The 24,875-nt window shown below is 36.0% G+C and overlaps 1 protein-coding gene across 3 annotated transcripts in view; it reads left to right on the top strand.

Moving 5' to 3' along the window:
* Positions 1-24,875, top strand: part of ROBO1 (roundabout guidance receptor 1) — a 1,187,644-nt gene that overhangs the window by 58,535 nt on the left and 1,104,234 nt on the right. The window lies entirely within an intron of this gene.

The raw sequence follows: 24,875 nt of genomic DNA, 5'->3' as shown, positions 1-24,875 counted from the left end.
AAAAATATTAAGATCTCAGGAAATACAAAAAATGTTAGATATGACACATATTGATATGAGACAATGATTTTCACTTATCAGTCTATATCAACTGTTGGTCTATACTAATCTACTGCATACTGTTCAATCTAATTTTTATATGTAAATGTTAAAATTTATCTGTTTTGTAGATTGACTTCTTATTCTTTTACATTAAAAACGATCATGTGCATGCGTTTCAACATAGATGTTTTTAAATTTCCTCATGTAACTTTGGATGCTTTATATAAATTAGTAGAGTTTTGACTGGCCCAGTGGGATTTCAAGGATTAAAATGTTATTTTCAACCAATAAACATGATAAAAAGGAGATATGACTTCAAGCTTGACAAAAGCCTCCTTACTTAGGGTCAGGAAAAGACTTTAAAAATTATGATTGCATACAGTACAATAAAACTGTCCAAAATAAAAATATTTGCTGGGGGAGAAAATCCATCTGTCATTTCTCTTTCCCAAAACCCCCTTTGGACCAAGAATTCCAGTAGCATAAGAAAGGTATTGGCTTTCTAGCTATAATGTGCATAATAACTTTCTACTATAACAGTAAGTAAAATATACTCAATCTATCATTTTCCTACTAGTACATGATATATGTAAAGTGGTCCAATGAAACTCTTTTTTTAAAGATTTTATTTATTTATTTGGCAGACAGAGATCACAAGTAGGCAGAGAGGCAGGCAAAGAGAGAGGAGAGGAAGCAGGCAGAGAGGCAGGCAGAGAGAGAGGAGAGGAAGCAGGCTCCCTGCTGAGCAGAGAGCCCGATGTGGGGCTTGATCCCAGGAGCCTGAGATCATGACCTGAGCCGAAGGCAGAGGCTTTAACCCACTGAGCCACCCAGGAGCCCCCAATGAAACTCTTTAAAATATTCTTTAAAATTGAAGAATTAGGTAAATTTGCCATGTAGTTTTATCATAAATAAAGGCTTTAAATAGTTTCATTATTCAAATATGCCCTTTCCACTTATATAAGCGTTGGCATAAAACATATTTGTCAAAGAAAAATATTTTCATGTTAAGTCATATAAGAAACCATATAGAGTAAAACAATTTTTTAAGTATAGTTGACTCACAATGTTTCATTAGTTGCAGGTATACAACATAGTGATTCAGTGTCTCAGTACATTATGTTATGCTCATTATAAGTGTAGCTACCATTTGTGGCCATACAACAATAGGACAATATCATTGACTATATACCTTATCCTGTAATCTTTATTCCCATGACTTATTTATTCCATAACTGAAAGCGTGTAGGTCCCACTCCCCTTCATCCATTTTGCCCATCTTCCCACCTCTCTTCTCTCTGGCAACTACCAGTTTGTTCTCTGTATTTATAGATCTGATTCTGCTTTTTGTTTGTTTATTCCTTTGGGCTTTTTAAGATTCCACATATGAGTAAAATCATACGTATTTGTCTTTCTCAGTTTGTCTTGTTTCACTTAGCATAATACCCTCTAGGTCCATCTATGTTGTCACAAATGGCATAGTTCACCTTTTTATGGCTGCATAATATTCCATTGCAGATATATATTGCAACTTTCCTATCTATGTGTGGACACTTAGGTTACTTTTGTATATTGGCTATTATAATTAATGTTGCAATTAACATAGGGGTATGTATATATATCTTTTTGAATTAGTGTTTTTGTTTTCTTTTGGTAAATACCCAGTAGTGGGATTATTAGAACATATGTTAGTTCTATTTTTAATTTTTGAGGACTTTCCACACTGTATTCCACAGTGGTTGTACCACTTTACATTCCCACCAACAGTGTATGGGGGTTCCTTTTTCTTCACTTCCTTGCCAATACTTGTTATTTCATGTCTGTTTGATTTTAATCATTACGACAGGTGGAAGATGACAGCTCATTGTGCTTTTCTTGGGGGTGGCCCAGAGGAAGAGGGAGAAGGAATCTTAAGAAGGCTCCATGCTCAGTGTGGAGCCTGAGATGGGGCTTGATTTCATGACCCTGGACACATGACCTGAGCCAAAACCAAGAGTTAGACACTTAACCGACTGAGCCACCCAGATGCCCTTCTCCTTGTAGTTTTGATTTGTGTCTTCCTGATGATCAGTTATGTTGAGCATCCTTTCATGTGTCTGTTGGCCATCTGTATGTCTTCTGTGGAGAGATGTCTACTCAAGTCCTCTGCCTGTTTTTCAATCATATTGTTTTGTTTTGTTTTGTTTTGTTTTCAGTGTTGAGTTGTATTAGTCTTTTATGCTTTGGATGTTAATCCCTTAAAGCTGGGTATACAGGGAACAATTGAGTGAAACAGTGGACTTTTCTAAGTCAGAGAAGATATAGCATATGTTTTAAATTTGAAAAATAAGAAGCAATTAGATAGAGAAAACGTAGTGTGTGTACGTATGTGCGTGTGTGTGTGTGTGTGTGTGTGTGTATACATATACAGACAATGGAATGGTATTCAGCCCTGAAGAAGAAGGAAATTCTGCAATATGTAACAATCTGGACAAACTTGAGGACATTATGCTAAGTGACATAAACTAGTCACAGAAAGATAAATAGTACATGTTTCATATATATGAAGTATCTGAAATAGTCAACTTCATAAAATCAAAGACTGGTATTGTGGTTGTGGGAGAAAGAAGGAAATGGTGAATTACTAATCAATGGGCAGAAAGTTTCAGTTAAAAAAGATGGGTAAGCTCTAGAGATCTACTATACAACATTGTACCAATAATCAACAATACTGTATTATACACTTAAATTTAAGAGAATAAATCTCATGTTATGCTCTTACTATAATAAAATAAGTTAAAAAAAAAAAAAGAAAAGAAGCAGTGAAGTATAAATTTTTGCCAGAATTAACTTACATAAAAATGAGTTAACTCAGAACTTCATAAAAATCTTTGGACCATGCCATTTCTTAACATCTTTATCTCCTGTCCACCTGAGCAAACCATATCCACCCCTTCTATCTAGTCATTACTTAAAATTTTACCAGCTCAGAAAGCTTATCCTCTCAGCTTCTGTTCTCTGACCATTCCAGCTGTATCTCATGCTACAAATATACATGTTCTTGGAATCATTCTCATCTTTTTGACTTGGGCCATTTTTTGACTGGCTGAAGTTATGTTTTTTATGTTGCTCATTTCAATCCTGATGATATTTACCAGCATAGACCAACTGTACCCTTTGCCACAGAACAGAGGTGGTGTGGTCGGACAACAAGAGGCTATAACCGACAGGCAAGAGTTGAGATAGCTTGTCTCCTTTGTAACACCGAAAACAGCTCTGCTCAATAGAAATATAAAGCAAGCCATACAAAAAAATCTAAAGTTTTCTAGTAATCACATTTAAAAAGTAAAACAAAAACGCAAAACCCTACACATTAGTTGAACCTAATTTTTGTAGTATATATAACATGTTATATGGTTGTATCATGTTATATATTTTGTGCTTACAGTATATCTTAGTTTGAATTACGCACATTTCAATTGCCCAGTGGTCACGTGTGGCCAGTGACTACCATATTGAGCAGCGTATCTCTAGAGGAACTTGGTATATGCAGCCTTGTCTTCTCCTCTGTAAAATAATAGAATTCTGTTTGGCAGTAAGTTTCACCAACCTAAAATAACAGTGGTTGTTAAATCGCAGTACTTTATTTCTCTTTAAATGCCTAGATATATGAGGTTAAATTTAGTAAATTGTTTCAGCTCCAAAACTCCTCAGGGACTGAGGTCCCTTATAGCTCATAGTTCTTCCATGTCTACGGGGTGAACCTTTGGCACCATTGTCTAAAGTAGCAGTAGCTAAGTTCTGGGTGGGAGGATACAGAAAGGAAAACATAAGAACCGGCTAAAGGTGAACAGCGTCTTTCAAAGAAAGTTCACAGAAGCTGCTGCTTTTCACTTCCCACTTATATCCCACTGGCCAGCACCCAGTTTCAGAAAATCTATCCTTTTGTAGTCAACCAGTTGGTCAGCTATAATTACAAAAGAAAGGAAGACATATATTTGAATATATTTGAATAAATAACAGCCCCTATGTTAGACTTTGATGACATCCCACCCATGGACTCAGGTAACTGCCAGATTTGTAGCCCTGGTAGATATGCCGTTGGAAGAGACTGTGAGAGAATCCAAGATGTCTCAACAACTTAATATGTTGCTTTCTCCAGAAAAATTCATATAATAGGGTTGAATGTTACAATTTGGTTTGGAATGTTATTGTATTTATTGTAACTCAAGATTCTGAGATGTCAGTGAAATCTGGATGGTGCATAAATCACACTCTCTTGCTGAGTAGGGGACTCACTGTGGATGTGCTGTGCTGTTTAGTAATATGGTATACTGTGGAATCCCAGAGAATTTCCATACTATGATTAAATTACATTCAAGCTTCAGAAAAAATGAATAGTCACGAGATAGCCATTCTATTAAAACTTTTCAAATTTGAGCCCCAGGCATCCTTTAAAAATGCATTTGTTCATTCAAACTTACTAAATTCCTTAAGTTTAGATTCTTTTATGTCTCATGCCCTACCTGTAAACAGATTATATGTATGTGTGTGCACGTGTCTGTATACACACACACACACACACACACACACACAATCTTCTTAGTAATAAAAAGTAATCTTTTTTTTTTAAGATTTTATTTTATTTATTTGACAGACAGAGATCACAGGTAGGCAGAGAGGCAGGCAGAGAGAGAGAGGAGGAAGCAGGCTCCCCGCCAAGCAAAGAGCCCGACGCGGGGCTCGATCCCAGGACCCCGAGATCATGACCCGAGCCGAAGGCAGAGGCTTTAACCCACTGATTAGTAAGTGCCATCTAATGGTCTTTCCTTGAAAAAGATATGATCAGGCTTTGTATATAGTCTATAACTGATTTTTTTTTAATGAACAGAAGGATATGCTTTAAATTTACAGACCTTTCATAAACTTTCGTTTTGTGATCAAATATGACAACTGTTTAGAGAGGTCAAAACACCCATTATTTTGAAGCTTATCAGCACGCTCAGCATCTCCTTAGCAAGTTCCTTGATTTATTCTGTAGCCGTTAGGAGTCACCTCGTTCAGCTTTATGTGCTGACTTACTTTATAAATTATTAATCTTCTCACTGCCTGGTTAGACACTTCAATTCCTCAAAAAAATTTTGATCATGCCAACAATACTTTCTGTTAGTACTGGTCCCCTTTAGGAATAGTTTCAGATTGAATTAAGTAACTTCTTAATGGTGGCTTAGCAACAAATCCACCTTTTTGTTAACTAAATGGAAAGGAACTCAGGAGGGAAATGCAGACAAAATCAACAATTGACCCTCTAGGATTTTTGTCAATAAAGGCAAATTCTGGGAAAACTAAACCATATTAAGAAAAATCTGTAATTCAATTTTAATTAAACTTTTATCTTATCGTATATGTGTACCTATGTGAGAAAAAAACAAATTAAAAGGAGATACATTCATCCATCCTACTTATTCATTTGCCTTAACTATCTATTTGCCTGTGACTATTTATTTAGCCAATAATAAAGGTGAATAAGCACATGAAACAATGTATGAAAGAAAAAATTAATCATGACTTAATTAACTAATGATACCTATTGTAATTTTGATTTATTTCTCCGTTGTTCATTAATATTAATAGTTCGAAATAGATGTAGTCAGAATCTATGTATTTTTTTCTTTGTATGTTTTCTTTCATGTTCGTGTCAAACAACATCTGTGCCACATCAATTTTTAAAGTCCCCATATTTAATTAGCTACACAGTATTTACTGGAGAGAAAGGAGCATAATTGAATTGTTTTCTAACTGATGGAAATTCAAGCGGCTCCTAATTTTTGATATTTAAATAATACTGCAGTGAACATCTTTATTTAAAAATTTGGATTATTTTATTAAGATAGAGATTTTTCAACTTTAGGCAATGAGTATATAGTTAATTCTTATTTTATATTATTTGGTTCTTACAAAAATGTTGACAATATTTTCAGGGAGACTTCCCTCCACAAAACAAGATATAACTATTTACAAAGTGTAGGAATTAATAAAATGCTAGCATATTGTTAAGTAAATAATTTTTTTGTTTCTGATTAAAAGTTTCTGTCAGTTCCATTCCCTTTTATAGACTTTACATTTCATCATTCACAAAACTCTTAATAGTTTCATTATTAATCTTTGGATCTCAATAGATCTTATTGGGGCATAAAATTTTACAGGTACTTGTCTTGCAACATTTCGTCATTTTTTTTGTTCTTTTGTATTTATTTTAACATGCGAAAATCCTTCAGTTTTAAGCAATAACATATCTCTATCCTTTTTGTCATTACTTATGGTCTATATGTTTGACATTTTTTTTTAAAGATTTTATTTATTTATTTGACAGAGAGAGATCACAAGTAGGCAGAGAGGCAGGCAGAGAGAGAGGAAGGGAAGCAGGCTTCCTGCTGAGCAGCGAGCCCGATGCGGGACTCGATCCCAGGACTCTGGGATCATGACCTGAGCCGAAGGCAGCGGCTTAACCCACTGAACCACCCAGGAGCCCTATGTTTGACATTTATTCTCCCTTTTCAGATGATTCAAAATGATTGAATTGATTATGCTTAAAATATTTTAATCTTTTGTCATACATATGTGTGAAGTATGTATCTCCGTCTTCTTTTAACTCTGTAATTTTTTAATTCATATGGCTAAACTGAAAAATAGATGATGAATCAATTTATCTATCCATCCATCCATTCATCTATTCATTCTTTTTTAATAAACATTTTTGAATGACCACTCTAAACTTTCTCTTACACAATGTGAATTCTGTGTCATATTGAATCATTCTTAATCACTCAGGTGGAAATAGCCCTAGTCAAGCTGCCTGCCCAACACCAGTTACAACTAGCTGGGTGATCAGAATCAAGGAAACTATATGGACCACACTGAGAACTTCAAGAAAGCTTTTATCCTTCTAGATCTTACCTCTCCACCTTCCTCCTACTTCCAGTACTTCTGTCAATAGGCCCCTTGGTTCTTTGCCCAAAGAAATGAATCCATTATCCTTCTTGAAATAATGTGTTTGTGATTTTCTCATTTTCTAAGGAAGGGTCAGAATAATTTTGGAAAAGGATAAAACAATCTTTATCATTTCCTTACTCAAAACCCTAGAAGGTAGTGATGACCTTATAAAATCTCAATCCAAAGATCTCTCTGGGACGACAACAAGTGTCTATGTTTCACTGCCATGAGGTGATAGCAGTGTGTAGGAGGACAACTTAATGAGGAAGTAGATTATCGAGGGGCCACTTTCTTCTGCTGCTACTTCATTTATGGAGATCAGTTTAGTTAAAAGTGTTTTAGATATCAGAATATCATCTTGTATTCATTTCAATTAGAACTGATGAGAAAACAGTACAAATGCTCAGATGCTGATTCATTGCCATGCATGTCCTTTTTCCCTTCTATCCTCTGTTTATATAGATCATTCACATGAGGTATAGTGCAATCCCCAAGTATATCTTACTCTAATAAGATTTATTGTTTTTATCTTATAAGCAACAAAAATAGGCTTTCAGTGTAGTAGGACAACAGGTCAGACTCTTCTTAGTACAAATGAACAATTAGGAAAAGCAATAGCATCCAGAAATGGGAGGGACTGAACATACTAGGCCTTGGGAATGGGCTAGAGGGATTGCCCTGTTGACCTTCTGAGAAAAGTTAAAGGAAATAGAAATGTACACAATAATGTACATAATAAATATGTACATAATTATATACCAAATGTACATAATAAATAGAATAGAATAAATAGAAATGTACAGTTGAACATTTTAGCATATAAATGATCACTGTCACAAATATATAAATATACTCACATACGAACATTTTAGTGACCAGAGAAACTAAATCTCTGCCAATTTCTCATTTTTGTTCTAATGTTCAAGAAGGTAGGTTAAAAAGGTCTCCTCAAATGACACAACGATGCTATATTTTGTTTGAAATAGAGGGAGGAAAGCTACAACTATATACACTTAAATTTTAGTGAGACGAAAGAGTACAATTATTTACCCAAGAATGATTTATATTGTAAACACAATGACAAAGGAAAACATCTTAAACAGGTTTTGTCCAGATTCTACTTTTATTAATGAGATATTTCACTGTGCAATTTTTTGTATCCTAAAATCACTTAGTGTTATTCAGTAGTCATTTTCAGGCTGCTGGAATTTTCTGCGCTCTCCATTTGCAAGATTTCTTACTCTATTCTAGATTTTAAGAGGGTTTTTTTTTGTTGTTGCTTTTTGTTTTGTTTTTGTTTGTTGTTTGTTTGTTTTTGTGTGAGGGGGGGTTGTTAATAAAAGAATTCTAGAAAGCCGCCACTGTTTCAGATGGGGTATCTTGAATTGGTGCTCAGTCATACACATTGGATTAAGTATAATTAAATTGGAATTCAAAGTAAAGTTCTTCTAATTATGAATCAAACAAGGCAAGGCAAAGCTGTTTTATTGAATGCCTTACATATTCAGTGGGTTTGTTTAATGCTGTATTGATTTGTTGTGCACTTTTTGTAGCTGAAGTCTTTCATTGGTCTTATTTTGAACATTTATTTTTTAATAAAAAAGAGACAACATATACTATTTATCAGATGTTCATTTTTTACTTCACTTGCTTCAAATCTCTGAAGAAACATAACAAATGGCTCACATGCCTCAGATCCATTCTCCTCCTCTTCCCTCTGGAGATAACCAGTATACAAGGTCATGCGGTTTAAAAAAAAACCTGCATTTTTCTTCCTTTTGCGTTGATTTTCTTCCAAGAAGTGGGGAAAATAGAGAAAAGCACATTTTTATTATAATTATTCTCATAAGAGAATCCTAGAAGCAACATTATATGGTACAATTTATAAAATGGTTAAAGATATTAATATTTTTTATCAAATTGCTTTTCAGAAAAAAATGAAGTTCTATTTCTTTTTTTTTTAAGACTTTGTTTATTTATTTGTTAGAGTGAGAGAGACAGAGAGCACAGGCAGTCAGAGTGGCAGGCAGAGGTAGAGGGATAAGCAGACTCCCCACAGAGCAAGTTGCCTGATGTGGGACTCGATTCCAGGATACTGGGATCATGACCTGAGCCGAAGGCAGCTGCCTAACCTACTGAGCCACACAGACATCCCTGAAGTTCTATTTCTAATAAAGGATTCTTTTATTTTTTATACTCTAAAAAGAATTTTCCAGATTATGTTGCTAAACACTTTTTAAAGTGAGAAAATTGTTCATGTGTACTGTTTGTTCTTACAAATATCATGGCTAACAGCACATTACCTAAGGTAAATGAATACAGTTTGAAAAAGATTCTGGAACTTCACATACCCGAAGTATGCATGAGTATAAAGTGTTTACTAACATTCTTACAAACATGATTTTAAAGATAACATTTGAAAGCAGCATCCATTTCTCTTTGATAGAGAAAATGTGAGCATTTTGTTTGAAGCCTTTTTTTTTTTCAGGCAGAAGGAAAATATAAAAGCAGGACCAAGGTAGGCCAAAGTTGGTGGCAAACCACATTATCAACTTACTACAGGACATATCACTCTGTCACTAATAAATCTGATTTCAAGTTCCTTAAGTTTTGTAAAAACATTATAAAAATGTAGATATAACAAGATAAATGAATAGGCTATTTTTCTATTTGGTGGCTAACGTATTATTCGTACATTCAAAACGAATACATCTAATAAGTAATTTTTATGACAATAACTGGAATGCATTTATATATCCTTCTATAATTTCCTAAGAGTTTTTCTTTTTTTTCCTAGAGACTGAGAGTCTTAAGGAAATCTATTCTTTGATAATACAGTATTATATAGAAGTTATTTAAAATACTCATTTCAGAATCCAGTCTAGACCTCTCTACTGCTTATCTGAACTTCTCTTTATTAAAGATGATACTTAATTTCAAATTTGGCCAGGCCCAAAAGTTTTAGGAATAATGTATAGTCTGAATTTGACAAATATAATGGAATTATGGAACCACTGCTCATGACACTTAATTAAATAAATTTTGGAGATTAGGTTTCTCAAATACCTCTTGAATATAATCTGAAGGTGGTACAATTTACTGAATCATTTTTGTTGTCTTTGAGAAAATGGAGTTTAAGTTAAAGTTTGTACCTTAGATTTTTCACCCTGTCAAAAAGCATATCCCTGTGTATTAGGTTAAGAAGATGACCTGTATCATACTTCCATGAATCTGCTTTTGAAAGAACTACGTTCCGGTGTCTTTCTTTTGGAAACCGGTTGCCAGAATAGTCATATAGTGTCCTTAAATGGACCAGTGCTTTCAAGGCGATGCCTCCTCCTATCTCAGGACACTAACTACCAATCAGACTGCTAAACAATTGGTTGTCTGCCTTAGCATCTCAACTCAGTGGTTTCATTAAAACCATTCTCTACCTCAAGCCAGGGTAAAGGAACAAATCGGATCCTTTCACTCATATAATTTTTTGTTGTTGTTGTTCTCTTCTGTGTGGCGTCTCCATTCTCTGAGGATAAGTAAGCATGGCCTTATGGAGCCTGTGCATTTTGATCTCTCCCAGCTCTCAGCTTTGCCTCTGGGCACTGTCTTCTTTGCATTCTATACTCAGCAAATCACTCCTTTTATTTCTCCTAAACATGACACCACATCTCTTATCCTTCTCCTGAGCTCCTGTTGCTCTCTATGCCAATAATACTTACTCTTCCCAACCTGGTCTTTTTCTGGGTAATTCCAGCTTTTCCTCAGGTATAAGTTTTATAATCCTATTACCTTGATAGAAAACATCTCCAGCTCTAGAAAAGCAACATGTAAATTCTATATTAAATTAATTATACCTGTTTCCCCACATAAGAAGCTACCCTCCTTGAAATCAAGATTCAAAACTATTTTGCAATTTCTAGTATTCTGTGGCTAATATACTCTAGGCACAAAGATAGTTTTCATGAATGAATCAGATAAATGATTCATAAGTTGATTTTTTTAAAAAGAAACACCAGGTTCATAAAGAGTTACATTAAATATGTAGTTGGAAATCCAAATATGACCCTTATAACCTTTGAAGTCATGATAATGCCGGAAGTTCTTGGCCAGAAATCGACTTTGTGCTTGTTATTACAAGGAAACTTACAAACAAGCTTATCATGTACAATAAATTAATGTGACACTGGTTAATGTAATTTAAAAAATCCAAATACTTGAATTCACATTAGCTACATAGTTGGTTTTAAGAACAGAAAACAAGTCTTAATTTTATGGTTTGATTTGTACTCCTAGTTGACATTTTTACCTGCGATAGTAGTGATACATTTTTCCATGCTCAAATTATACCCTGTTGCAGAACAGATAGATAAATCTTTCTATCTATAACTGTTCTATAGAAAACTATATATTCTGTATAAATATGCCTATTCTGTGTTTTGTGTTATATAATGCATAATGTATTATACTTTATCTATTGATGTCACGTATAATTGTTTCTTTCATAAATTTTGAGGATTTGGCCTTTTTTCCTTTTCTCCTTTGGGACCTGAAACATTGAGATTTTGTAGTGACTTTGTGAAGGGCAGAGCTAATGATACAGGATTTCCCTGAAATTCTGTTCTATGGCTGTGAAAATCTGGCTTTAGAAATTTCACAGTGAGGCAGCTATTCCTTGCATTAAGGATCATCTCATTAACACAAAAACATTATATACAACACAAGGTTTTTTCTCAAGTGAGTTGGGGATTTACAGACTTGGGTTTCAGTCCTCTTACTGGACAAGGGCAGATGATATCTGTCAAAGCCACAATTTTTATACCTCAGAGATGTTTATAATAATAACTATGTTGCAATTGACTGAAAATACGAAATGCTGATAGAAGTGCCTGGAACATAGTAGACATCCTGTAAACAGTAGCTATTTTTATTTTTTTAATTTAATTTAATTTTTTTAAAGATTTTGTTTATTCATTTGACAGAGATCACAAGTAGGCAGAGAGGCAGGCAGAGAGAGAGGGGAAAGCAGGCTCCCCACTGAGCAGAGAGCCCGATGCGGGGGGGCTCGATCCTAGGACCCTGAAATCATGACCTGAGACGAAGGCAGAGGCTTCAACCCACTGAGCCACCCAGGTGCCGCACAGTAGCTGTTTTTAAATGTTACTGTCAAATGTTGCCTTTTCCTTTATTTATCTTACAGCTGATAACTGGGCATATACTTAGGATATTTTGGACGCAAAAGGATAAGTGGAAGAAAATGTCAAAGATCTAGCATCTGTAACCTGTCCAATTTGTAGAACATTTATTAAATAAATATGTGACTAACTGGGGACATTGAGGTACAAAGGGCTATGGAGCTGGAAGTCAGCATAACAGTAGCAGGTAACCGTGAGCTTACAATTTAGGACATGAGTAGTGGAAGATACATTTGTATTCATTTTCTATTGCTGCTATGACAAATTACCACAATTTAAGTGGCCTAAAGCAATGCAAATTTATCAGAGTTCTGTAGGTCAGAAATCTTTGCCAGTCTCACCTGGTTAACATCAAAGTGTGGGTAGGGCTGTGTTCTTATCTGGAGGCTGGGGAGTGGGGGCGGGGAGCTGCTTCCTTGCCTCTCCTTGCTTCTGGCAGCCCTGTTCCTCCATATTGAAAGCGGGCAGCCTCAGGCTGAGTCCTTTTCACACTGCCCTCTCTCGGGTTCTCTCCTCTTAGCACATTTCTCTATCTGAAGTAAGCCAGGAAAAATTCTTTGCCTTTAAGGTTTACGTGATTATATTAGTCCACCTTGATAATTCAAGAAACTCCCCATTTCAAAGTCCATAACCTTAATCCCATCTCCACAGTCCCTTTTTCCTCATAAGGTAGCTTATTTATAGGTTCTACGGATTGGGATGTGGAGATCTTTCGGCCCTAGGGACTTTGTGAAAGTATTGGGAATGAGCAAAACAAACAGGAATTGTTGAAATTTTGCCGGAATCCAAAGAAAACCTCTGTCAGCAGTAGGTGATGTTTATGATTTACACCAATTTGGTTCGTCAAGAGCCTCATGGAACAGTCACTTCACTGCTCTTTCTAGAACTGAAGAAACACTATTTTATATTTCAGAGTTATTTTTAATTAATACAGACTGTCCTTTACCCGATTCTGAACTGATGAGCTCTTAAGTTTGGAATTTTATTTTGAAAATTTTTTTTTCTCAAAATGTGTTGTTCTAATTTAGCCATTTTGTCACCAAGTTGTGTTTTAAACCAGAAGCACATGACCACAGTCTTTATAACTTCATAAATGTAAGGATAATACCCCTTTGGAGGGAAAAAAAAAGTTAAAATGTTGTCTTATAATAAACCGGATGTGGAATGATAGGAAGAAAATGCAAGATATTTGCCTAGAGTCATTCTTGAACTAATTGTAGTTTCTCTTCATTTCTTTTTCACTTGTCGTTGATTAGCAGCTGTTGTTGCAGTTGGCTCTCTTTGGGCTTTGTCTGATGGGCCTCACGGGGAGAATTTAATGGTGATTAATGTTTACTATGCTCTTATATTGGGCCATATATCTCACTTAATTTTACGGGAATCTCATGTAGCAAATATTTTATTCCTCCTTAAAAATGGAAGCAACACTTGGGGAAAAGGGTTCACCCAGTATCTAAAGATAAGTGATGTAGCTGGCACTGAGCTCCTGTTTGCAAGGTTCTGAAGCCTCAGTTTTCCCAATAAATTACAGCACTTCATGATTTCAAGACATAACACTTTTTAATATTGTCTATGATGCCAAATCAAGTTTTCTGGACTCTTTATTAATTTTTAAGTGATCATACGTAGATACCTAAAATCAAAGGTTTGAGATACCGTATTAAGTTCTAATATCTCCTCAATATCCTGTTTTCCTTACCTTTGGATATACCCAGAAGTAGGATTGTTGGATCAATAAAGCTGAATTTTAAAAAAACAAAAAAAAGAATAAAGTTGAGCCCTGACCATCCTATCAGGCATACATATTAACTAAAAATATATCCAACACCCAAATATACAGCTAATACTGTGAAAATCTTAAAACATTGTCATAAATTTGTATGACCTTGGATTAGACAAACATTTCTTAGATAGGACATGAAAAACACAAGCAAGAGAAAATAAAATAGAAAAACTAAACTTCATCAAAGCGAAGAAAACAATTAAGTTACAAGGGGACATAATCAAGAAACTGAAAAGACAATACATGGAATGAGAGAAAATAGTTTCTAATTAGATACCTGATGAGAAATTTGCATCCAGTGTATACTAAAACACAATGTCTCAACAATAAAAAGAAATTTAATCAGATGAAAAAAATGGGCAAATAATTTGAATAGATGTTTATCCAAGGAAGACATACCAGTGCTCAATAAATGCATGAAAAGGTGTTCGACATCAGTAGTCCTGAGGAGAGTGCAAATCAAAACGAGAGGCAATTTCACATGCATGAGGTTGACTATAAACAAAAAGGTGGACAATAACTATATTGGTGAGGAGTGGAGTGACTAGAACTCTATACATTGCTGGTGTGAATATAAAATGCCATAGCCATTTTGGAAAACAGTTCAGCAGTCCCTCAATATGTTAATAGATTTACTCTAGGAAGAAGCAATTCTACCCCTCGGAATATACCTGACAGAACCGAAAGCTCATGTTCACACAGAAACTTGTACATTGATATTCACAGCATTATTTACAATGATCAAAAATTGGAACAACATGGATGTCCATTATTTTATTAATTGAATACACAAATTAAAAACATGATACACAGGGACGCCTGGGTGGCTCAGTCAGTTAAGCTGCTGCCTTCAGCTCAGGTCATGATCCTAGGGTCCTGGGATGGAGTCCTACATCAGGCTCCTTGCTTTGTAGGGAGCCTGCTTCTCTCTCTGCCTCTGCCTGCCACTCTGCCTGTTTGTACGCTCTCTCTCTCTTTCTCTGATAAATAAATAAATAAAATCTTTTTAAAAAAATGATACACAAATTATGGTATAGCCATAGAATGGAATATTATTCATTCATAAAAATAATGGTGTATTAATATGTAACACAACATGGATAAATCTTGAAAATGTGTTACATGAAAAAGGGTCAACACATAAGGCCACATATTTCATGATTGTTAATTTCCTGCCTCACCTTCTTCAAGATAGTCACCTTACAGCAACTTGAAGTCATTCTGAACTTAGAATTATGTGACTTGATTTTATTTACTCTTCTTCTGTTGCCTAACTGCAAAAACTCTTTGAGGTATCTCTATATTTTTTTTAAAGAAAAGTAAGAGAAAAAAAAAAAAAAAAGGGAGGGGGTGCCTGGGTGGCTCAGTCAGGAAAGCGTCTGCCTTGAGCTCAGGTCAATGATCCCAGGTTTCTGGGATCAAGCCCCGTATCGGCTCTCTGCTCAGTGGAGTGCTGGTTTCTCCCTCTCTCTCTGCTGCTCCCCCTGCTTGTGTTCTCTCTCTCTGTCAAATAAATGAATGAGTTCTTAAAATTTTTTAAAGAAAAAGGGAAAAGAAACCCACTAAGATAGACGGTTGTGTCCATGTAACGGCAATAAGCTAGTTTGTTTGCTCTTCGTTATTCAGAGCTACTTGCTATAATCTTCCTGTGTAGTGTGTGTGTGTGTGTGTGTGTGTGTGTGTACATGAGCAAGTGGACTATCTTTGGAACATGTACTTTTTTTAAGTTGAAAACTGACATTAGAAGGAATAAGAATAGAATTTTTTGTACAGATGAAGAAAAAGTTCATTTCCTCCCATGTTGGCTATTTATAGATAGGTCTGATACGTGTTTCCAGAAATCCATGAGGCAGAGTTGTGTCCATAACCTGGTTATATTACTGTTCACTTCCTGTGAACCCTTTCTTGGTATTAAAATCAGTAAGAGAAGAAACTGGAGAAAGCCTGTGCTTTTATTGAAAATCATATGCTGTTTTTCATGTTTCATGTTAGGTAGCTACTGCCATTTTTCAAAGGCTGGGCTTTTTAACTTTTTTAATTCTACAAAGTGTATGAGTTGTGTCAATTTTTTAGCTAAAAATGCTAATGATTAGGTTATGGGAATTAGTGCATTGGATTTTTTTCCCCACCGTAGAAAATACGTTTCTGAAGAGTAATGTTATCTATTCGAGATGCCCTATAGGAATTTGCCTGTTTAATTGAAGATATAGTATTGGTTTATTATTTATTGGATAGAAACTCTAGCAGGATATTCAATGCCTGAAGCAGAGATTTACTTTTAAAGAAGAAAATTACATTTTCTTTGATTGGTCCATGTTCTGCTAAATGCTTAGAATATTAAAGCTCTAAGTTGGAATTTTAAAATGCTATTAGGATAAAAGTGATTTATATGTGCAGTAACAATATAATAGAAGAATAAACTATTCATGTTTTACTCCCAGCAGGCATGCAGATATAATTAAATAAAAATACTTCATAATATAACATACTGTTCTTGATAAAGTGAAGATCTATTTTCATGATTTTTAACGATATTCTTTGTCTTTTATCATCTGCGAAAAACACAAGCCTCCCCAAAGTTTCCCTATATGTGAAGGAGTCTGAGGAAGCCCAATGCCCATAGAATAGGCCTCCGTGTCTCCTCTGAAAGGGATCTGAGCTCGAAACATGCCCTTTCCTTTCTCCCCACTGTGCTATCCCTGTCTGCCACAAGACCAGCAGAATAGCTTTTTTCCTTTTTGCTGCCAGTTAGCACCCGGATTCCACATCCTTGTTTATTTTTCACTCCTTAAATGCCCTATGACTTCACATTTTCCCATTCTACCCCTACCTCCCACTCATATCTAACTTCTGAATTCCTTTCCCAGGGGCCTCTGGCACCTATTTCCCAATGTCAACAATATTTTTTGAGATATTCAAGTATTTCTCTGAAAGCTCGTTTTACTTTTTAACTGTGATTGAAATCTAGCCATTCTCTGAGGTCATTCAAAGAGGCTGTCAGTCCTCTACCTCTCTTGTCACTGAGCTTGGAGATAGTGTAGGGGTCCTCTTTGCTCTTCTTTGGCACTTTTAAAGTCATTTCTGTTGGTATTTAGGAATCATATGTATTCATACCAGCGACTAGTCCTTTATCAGTTATCCATCCATTCTCGTTTGTTGAAGATTTTGACACCTCTCACTGTCAGTCTCTCTTATCCTGTCCCATCTCTAACCTTAATGATTTGGGGATCGACATATGTAACAGACTTCTAACACACTGTCCTCTCAATTTCTCAAACTCATTTCCTACAAAGATCTTGCTTGTGCTAGAGCCAACTACTTTTGTCCAGTTATTACCAATGAACATAATTCATTAATCTTGATTTCAAGCATCTTCCTCTCTGACCTCCAGTTTTACCATCTCTATCTCACTTGCTCTGGTATCTCAACTCTGTCAATTATTTGACCCCTCAGGGACTTCATAATCTTTCTTTCAAAAATGTTCACTCTTCTCAACATCATGCATTTCTTCCCTCTTTGCCAAGGTTATTTTCTGTGGTCTATAATTATAATGCCTATACTCTCAACCCTTGGAAAAATGGTAGTCCTTGTTAAATACAGTTGTTCCCCTCTTTGTCTAGTTGAATGTGACTGGGAGAAACATAATCTCGTGAGTTGTGTCCCATTTAATTTATGGTTATTAATAGTAAGTAAGCAATTTATGCTGACCAAAAATCATTATTATTTCCCTCACTCATTTTGCCTCATTTTTTTGTGTTCTACTTCATGTTTTCCTCTCTTATCCAGTACTCCACGCCCCTTCTTCAAGCTCAGCTGGTAATCTTGTTTGTTATGAAGCCATCAGGAGACAATTTCTGCTAGAACTCACTAGCATTATCTACCTATGTAACAGGATCTGTTTCTTTGTTCTTTGACATTCTTTCTGTTAAATAGATTAGATGATCTACCCTGTATGGTAGTCATTAATACTGTTTTCCCAGGATTCAATTATTTCTTACTCTGTGCACCTGGTGACATTGCATGATCCCGTAGGGTTGGGTTGGTCCATGAGTTTATTCTGGCCAATGAACCAAGAATGAAAATGATATGTGTCACTTCTAGACAAGGCCACTTTCTAGCAATGGAGACTCATAGAGATCTCTTCCCTTGTGATTTGGAGAGAGGTAACATTCTTGGTAATGGCTGTTTTATGAGTATAGTCATCAAAGGGAGAGAACATCTAGCCAACTAGTATTGAACATACAGCATAAACAAGAAATAAACTTGTTTCATTTTAAACCACTGGAATTTTAGGATTGTTTAAAGTATAACTTATGCTGAACTGATATGCCATGCTTTTTTTTTTTTTTAAAGACTTTATTTATTTATTCATGAGAGACAGAGAAAAAGAGGCAGAGGCAGAGGGAGAAGCAGGCTCCCCACTGAGCAGGGAGCCCAATGTGGGACTCAATCCCAGGATCCCAGGACCTGAGCTGAAGGCAGATGCTAAATGACTGAATCACCCAGGTGCCCCTATTTTTGCCATCTTGATCTGGTTTTAATATATTTGTTGTTTTGTCCTAATTTTTTGAACAGCCTCAATACTATTTTTACTTATATAAGTTTGCACTTTGCACATTTAACAAACATATATGTTCAGGTCTATTATATCAATTCCAATTAATCAATATCTATAATAAGTATCTTAATATGACAAAGTTTAAGCATTCTTTAACTTTTTTCTGCCCCTCAGATCTCCCACCACCATCACCCAAATATGTAATTACTTCTCTTCAATTTATAAAAATATGGTGTTGGAGCACCTGTGTGGCTCAGGGAGTTAAACCTCTGCCTTCTGCTCAGGTCATGATCTCAGGGTCCTGGGATCGAGCCCCACATCAGGTTCTCTGCTCAGCAGAGAGTCTGCTTCTTCTTCTCCCTCTCTCTGCTTATCTGCCTACTTGTGATCTCTCTCTCTGTCAAATAAATAAATAAAATCTTAAAAAAAATGGGGGTTTGTTAAGGCACAGTGAAAGGTCTCTACATAAATATGGCGCATTCACTAAATATTCTAAGGCTTGATAACTTCTTTCTCCCTTGTTTCCAATGTCATAAATATCTGCAAAATTTCCATTGTTGTATTTGTAGGATTCTCCTTTACATTGAAATATGATTGTCAGCTATGCCACATAAGGCGTTGTCTCTTGATTTTTTTTTTTTTACCATGATGACAAGAATCCTAATTTTGTGTTATTGTCAAAAGACAGATTGGTTATTTGTAACAGGTAATAATTTAACTTTGTTAATTAGTTTTAACCACAGTGGGAATGGAGATTAATAAAACTTTGGCTCCTCACATTGCTAAACTGTATATTATGACACAACTATGTATATCATAACATGTGTGTTCTTTTTTTTTTAAGATTTTATTTATTTATTTGACAGAGAGAGACTTATTTATTTGACAGGCAGAGAAGCAGGCAGAGAGAGAGAGGGGGAAGCAGGCTCCCTGCCGAGCAGAGAACCTGATGCGGGGCTCGATACCAGGCCCCTGAGACCATGACCTGAGCCAAAGGCAGAGGCTTAACCCAGTGAGCCACCCAGACACCCAACATGTGTGTTCTTTAATGGACATTTCTAGAATTAGACAGCATATTTGGTTTATTATTTAATTAACATTACCCCATGTAGTGGAATCAGGTGCCTTTTGTAACATTACCTAGTACTTCAGATAAATCAAAGAAACCACTATTGAGGCACTGAAGATGTAAGCTTTTTTGTGTTTCTAAGGAAGTCTAAAATTTTTAAGGACTTCTTCCTGTCAGAAGCAGGCATTGTAGATTTTTAAATTACCTGACGCTTTTTAAATAAGAACTACTAGTATTCCTTGAAGTATCTTCATATTATTTCAAAAAATAATCTTATCTAATACTTTATTTGAAAAAGTAAATTAAGAAAGCAAAAGATGAAAGGACCTACTTGAGCAGCTCTAGTAAATCTATATCCATGGAAAAATATTAATTCTGATGTATTGGAACTTTGTATGTGAATGGGATAGTTGTAGTGATACACATTATTAACTCACTAAATACTCATATTTAACTCCATGTGATATATAATGCTTTTATTCCTGTTACTCAGATGGAAAACCAGGGCTTAGAGATGTTATCAATCCACACTGTAATGGCCAATAAATGGTAGAGCCAGGTTTTTAACTCAGGATCTAGCTCTAGAATCTTCTCTCTGAACCCTGACATTATACTGCCTCTGTGAAAAAAATGCCAAGAGTTGATATTTATTACTATTCATATTACTTACTATGAGAAATCACTGCGTAAAGAACTTTTAATGGTAACACATTTTAACTGCCATGTAACAAACTACCATAAATTTAACTGTTTGAAACAATACATATATATTTTGTCAGGGTTTCTGTAACCAGGAGTCTAGCCATGGCTTCACTGGGTCCTCCTCTTAGGATCTCACAAAGCTGCAGTCAAGGTGTTGGGCTTGTCATGTTCTAATACAGAGGCTTAACTAGGGATGAACCCACTCCCAGGTTCATATAGTTCATTGTCAAGTTCATATGGTTCAAGTTCATGAGGATTTGGGTTTTTGTTGGCTGTTAGTCACACTCAGAACCTGCAGGCCAGGCACAGTTACTAGAAGGCACCTGTACTAATAGTAAAGACCATGTAGATTTCTTTTTTTAATTAATTATTTTTATTAACATATAATAAATTATTTGCCCCAGGGGTACAGGTCTGTGAATCATGAGGCTTACACACTTCGCAGCACTCACCATATCATATACCCTCCCCAATAACCATAACCCAACCACCCTCTGGATACCCCGCTCCCCCCAGCAGCCCTCACTTTGTTTTGTGAGATTAAGAGTCTCTTATGGTTTGTCTCCGTCCTGATCCCATCTTGTTTCATTATTTCTTTCCTTATCCCCAAAGCCCCCACCCTGCCTCTCAAATTACTCATATCAGGGAAATGATATGATAACTGTCTTTCTCTGATTGACTTCTTTTGCTCAGCATAATACCCCCTAGTTCCATCCACATCATTGCAAATGGCAAGATTTAATTTCTTTTGATGGCTGCATAGTATTCCACTGTGTGTGTGTGTGTGTGTATACCACATCTTCTTTAACCCTTCATCCTTTGATGGACATCTAGGTTCTTTCCATAGTTTGGCTACTGTGGACATTGCTGCTATAAACATTTGGGTTCACATGCCCCCTCAGATCACTACATTTGTATCTTTAGAGTAAATACCCAGTAGTGCGATTGCTGGATCGTAGGGTAGCTCTATTTTCAACTTTCTGAGGAACCTTCATGCTGTTTTCCAGGGTGGCTGCACCAGCTTGCATTCCCACCAACAGTGTAGGAGGGTTCTCCTTTCTCCGCATCCTTGCCAGCATCTGTCCTTCCTGACTTGTTAACTTTAGCCATTCTTACTGGCATGAGGTGGTAACTCATTGTGGTTTTGATTTGTATTTCCCTGATGCCGAGTGATGTGAAGCACTTTTTCATGTGTCTGTTGGTCATCTGGGATGTCTTCTTTGCAGAAATGTCTGTTCATGTCCTCTGCCCATTTCTTGATTGGATTATTTGTTCTTTGAGTGTTGAGTTTGATAAGTTCTCTATAGATATTGGATACTAGCCCTTTATCTTATATGTCATTGGCAAATGTCTTTTCCCATTCTGTCAGTTGTCTTTTGGTTTTATTGACTGTTTCCTTTGCTGTGCAAAAGCTTTTGATCTTGATCAGTCCCAATAGTTCACTTTTGCCCTTACTTCCCTTGCCTTTGGCGATGTTTCTAGGAAGAAGTTGCTATGGCTGAGGTGGAAGAGGTTGCTGCCTGTGTTCTCCTCAAGGATACTGATGGATTCCTGTCTCACATTGAGGTCTTTCATCCATTTTGAATCTATTTTTGTGTGTGGTGTAGGGAAATGGTCCAGTTTCATTCTTCTACATGTGGCTATCCAATTTTCCCAACACAATATGTTGAAGAGACTGTCTTTTTTCCATCGGACATTCTTTAGGTAGCATAGAATAGGTAGATATTTTCACAATATTTGGTCTTCCAATCCATGAGCATGGAACATTTTTCCATTTCTTTGTGTCTTCCTCAATTTCTTTCATGAGTACTTTATAGTTTTCTGAGTACAGATTCTTTGCCTCTTTGGTTAGGTTTATTCCTAGGTATCTTATGGTTTTGGGTGCAATTGTAAATGGGATTGATTCCTTAATTTCTCTTTCTTCTGTCTTGCTGTTGGTGTATAGAAATGAAACTGATTTCTGTGCACTGATTTTATATACTTACACTTTACTGAATTCCTGTATGAGTTCTAGCAGTTTTGGAGTGGAGTCTTTTGGGTTTTCCACATAAATTATCATATTCTCTACAAAGAGTGAGAGTTTGACATCTTCGTTGCTGATTTGAATAGCTTTAATTTCTTTTTGTTGTTTGATTGCTGAGGCTAAAATTTATAGTACTATGTTGAATAGCAGTGGTGATAGTGGACATCCCTGCTGTCTTCCTGACCTTAGGGGAAAAACTCTCAGTTTTTCCCCATTGAGAACAATATTCACTGTGGGTTTTTTGTAGATGGCTTTGATGAAATTGAGGTATGTATCCTCTATCCCTACACTTTGAAGAATTTTGATCAAGAAAGGATGCTGTACTTTGTCAAATGCTTTTTCAGCATCTATTGAGAGTGTCATATGGTTCTTGTTCTTTCTTTTATTAATGCATTGTATCACATTGATTGATTTGTGGCTGTTGAACCAACCTTGCAGCCCTGGAATAAATCCCACTTGGTCATGGTGAATAATCCTTTTAATGTACTGTTGGATCCTATTGGCTGGTATTTTGGTGAGAATTTTCACATCTGTGTTCATCAAGGGTATTCTGTAATTCTCCTTTTTGGTGGGGTCTTTTTCTGGTTTTGGGATCAAGGTAATGCTGGCCTCATAAAATGAGTTTGGAAGTTTTCCTTTCATTTCTATATTTTGGAACAGTTTCAGGAGAATAGGAATTAATTCCTCTTTAAATGCTTGATAGAATTCTCCTGGGAAGCTGTCTGGCCCTGGGCTCTTGTTTGTTGGGAGATTTTTTTTTTTTTTAATTTATTTGACAGAGATCACAAGCAGGCAGAGAGGCAGGCAGAGAGAGAGAGAGAGGAGGAAGCAGGCTCCCCACAGAGCAGAGAACCTGATGTGGGCTCGATCCCAGTACCCTGGGACCATTACCTGAGCAGAGGCTTTAACCCACTGAGCCACCCAGGCGCCCCAGTTGGGAGATTTTTGATGACTCCTTCAATCTCCTTACTGGTTATGGGTCTGTTCAGGTTTTCTATTTCTTCCTGGTTTAGTTGTGGTAGGTTATTTTTCTCTAGGAATGCATGGATCCATCCAGATTGTCAAATTTGCTGGCATATAGTTGCTCATAATATGTTCATTGTTTGTGTTTCTTTGGTGCTGGTTGTGATCTCTCCTCTTTCATTCATGATTTTATTTATTTGGGTCCTTTCTCTTTTTGATAAGTCTGGCCAGGAGTTTATCAATCTTATTAATTCTTTTTAAAGAATCAGCTCCTATTTTCATTGATTTGAACTATTCTTTTGGTTTCTATTTCATTGATTGCTGCTCTAATCTTTATTAATTTTCTTCTCCTGCTGGGTTTAGGCTTTCTTTGCTGTTGTTTCTCCAGCTCCTTTAGGTGTAGGGTTAGGTTGTGTACTTGAGACCTTTCTTGTTTCTTGAGAAGGCTTCTATCTCTATATACTTTCCTCTCAGGACTGCCTTTTCTGTGTCCCACAGATTTTGAACAGTTGTGTTTTCATTATCTGTTTGTTTCCATGAATTTTTTCAATTCTTCTTTAATTCTTCTTTAATTTCTTATTGACCCATTCATTCTTTATTAGGATGCTCTTTAGCCTCCATGTATTTAGGTTCTTTCCAATGTTCCTTTTGTGATTGAGTTCTAGCTTCATTCAGAGCATTGTGGTCTGAAAATATGCAGGGAATGATCCCAATCTTTTGGAACCAGTTGAGACCTGATTTGTGACCCAGAATGTGATCTATTCTGGAGAATGTTCCATGTGCACTAGAGAAGAATGTGTATTCTGTTGCTTTGGGATGGAATGTTCTGAATGTATCTGTGATATCCATCTGGTCCAGTGTGTCATTTAAGGCCTTGATTTCCTTGTTGATCTTTTGCTTGGATGATCTGTCCATTTCATTGAGGGGTTGTTAAAGCCCCTAGTATTATTGTATTATTGTCGATGTGTTTCTTTGAATTTTTTTATTAATTGGATAGTTGGCTTCTCCCATGTTAGGAACGTAGATATTTAAAATCGTTAGATCTTCTTGTTGGACAGACCATTTAAGTATGATATAGTGTCCTTCCTCATCTCTTATTATAGTCTTTGGCTTAAAATATAATTTATCTGATATAAGGTTTGCCACCCCTGCTGTCTTTTGATGTCCATTGGCATGGTAAATTGTTTTCCACCTCCTCACTTTAAATCCGGAGGTATCTTTGGGTCTGAAATGAGTTTCTTGTAGACAGCATATTGATGTGTCTTGTTTTTTTAATCCATTCTGATACCCTGTGTCTTTTGATTTGGGCATTTAGCTCATTTACATACAGGGTAACTATTGAAAGATATGAATTTAGTGCCATTGTATTGCCTGTAAGGTGACTGTTACTGTATATTGTCTCTGTTTCTTTCTAGTCTACTCCTTTTAGGGTCTCCCTTTGCTTAGAGGACACTTTCAATATTTCCTGTATGGCTGGTTTAGTGTTTGCAAATTCATTTAATTTTTTTTTTTCTTGTCTTTGAAGGTTTTTATCTCTCCTTCTATTTTCAATGATAGCTTAGCTAGATATAGTA

The sequence above is a fragment of the Lutra lutra genome, chromosome 1 (genome assembly GCF_902655055.1).
Source record: "Lutra lutra chromosome 1, mLutLut1.2, whole genome shotgun sequence".
Taxonomy (NCBI): Eukaryota; Metazoa; Chordata; class Mammalia; order Carnivora; family Mustelidae; genus Lutra; species Lutra lutra.
This window is presented reverse-complemented; position numbering and strand designations above follow the sequence as displayed.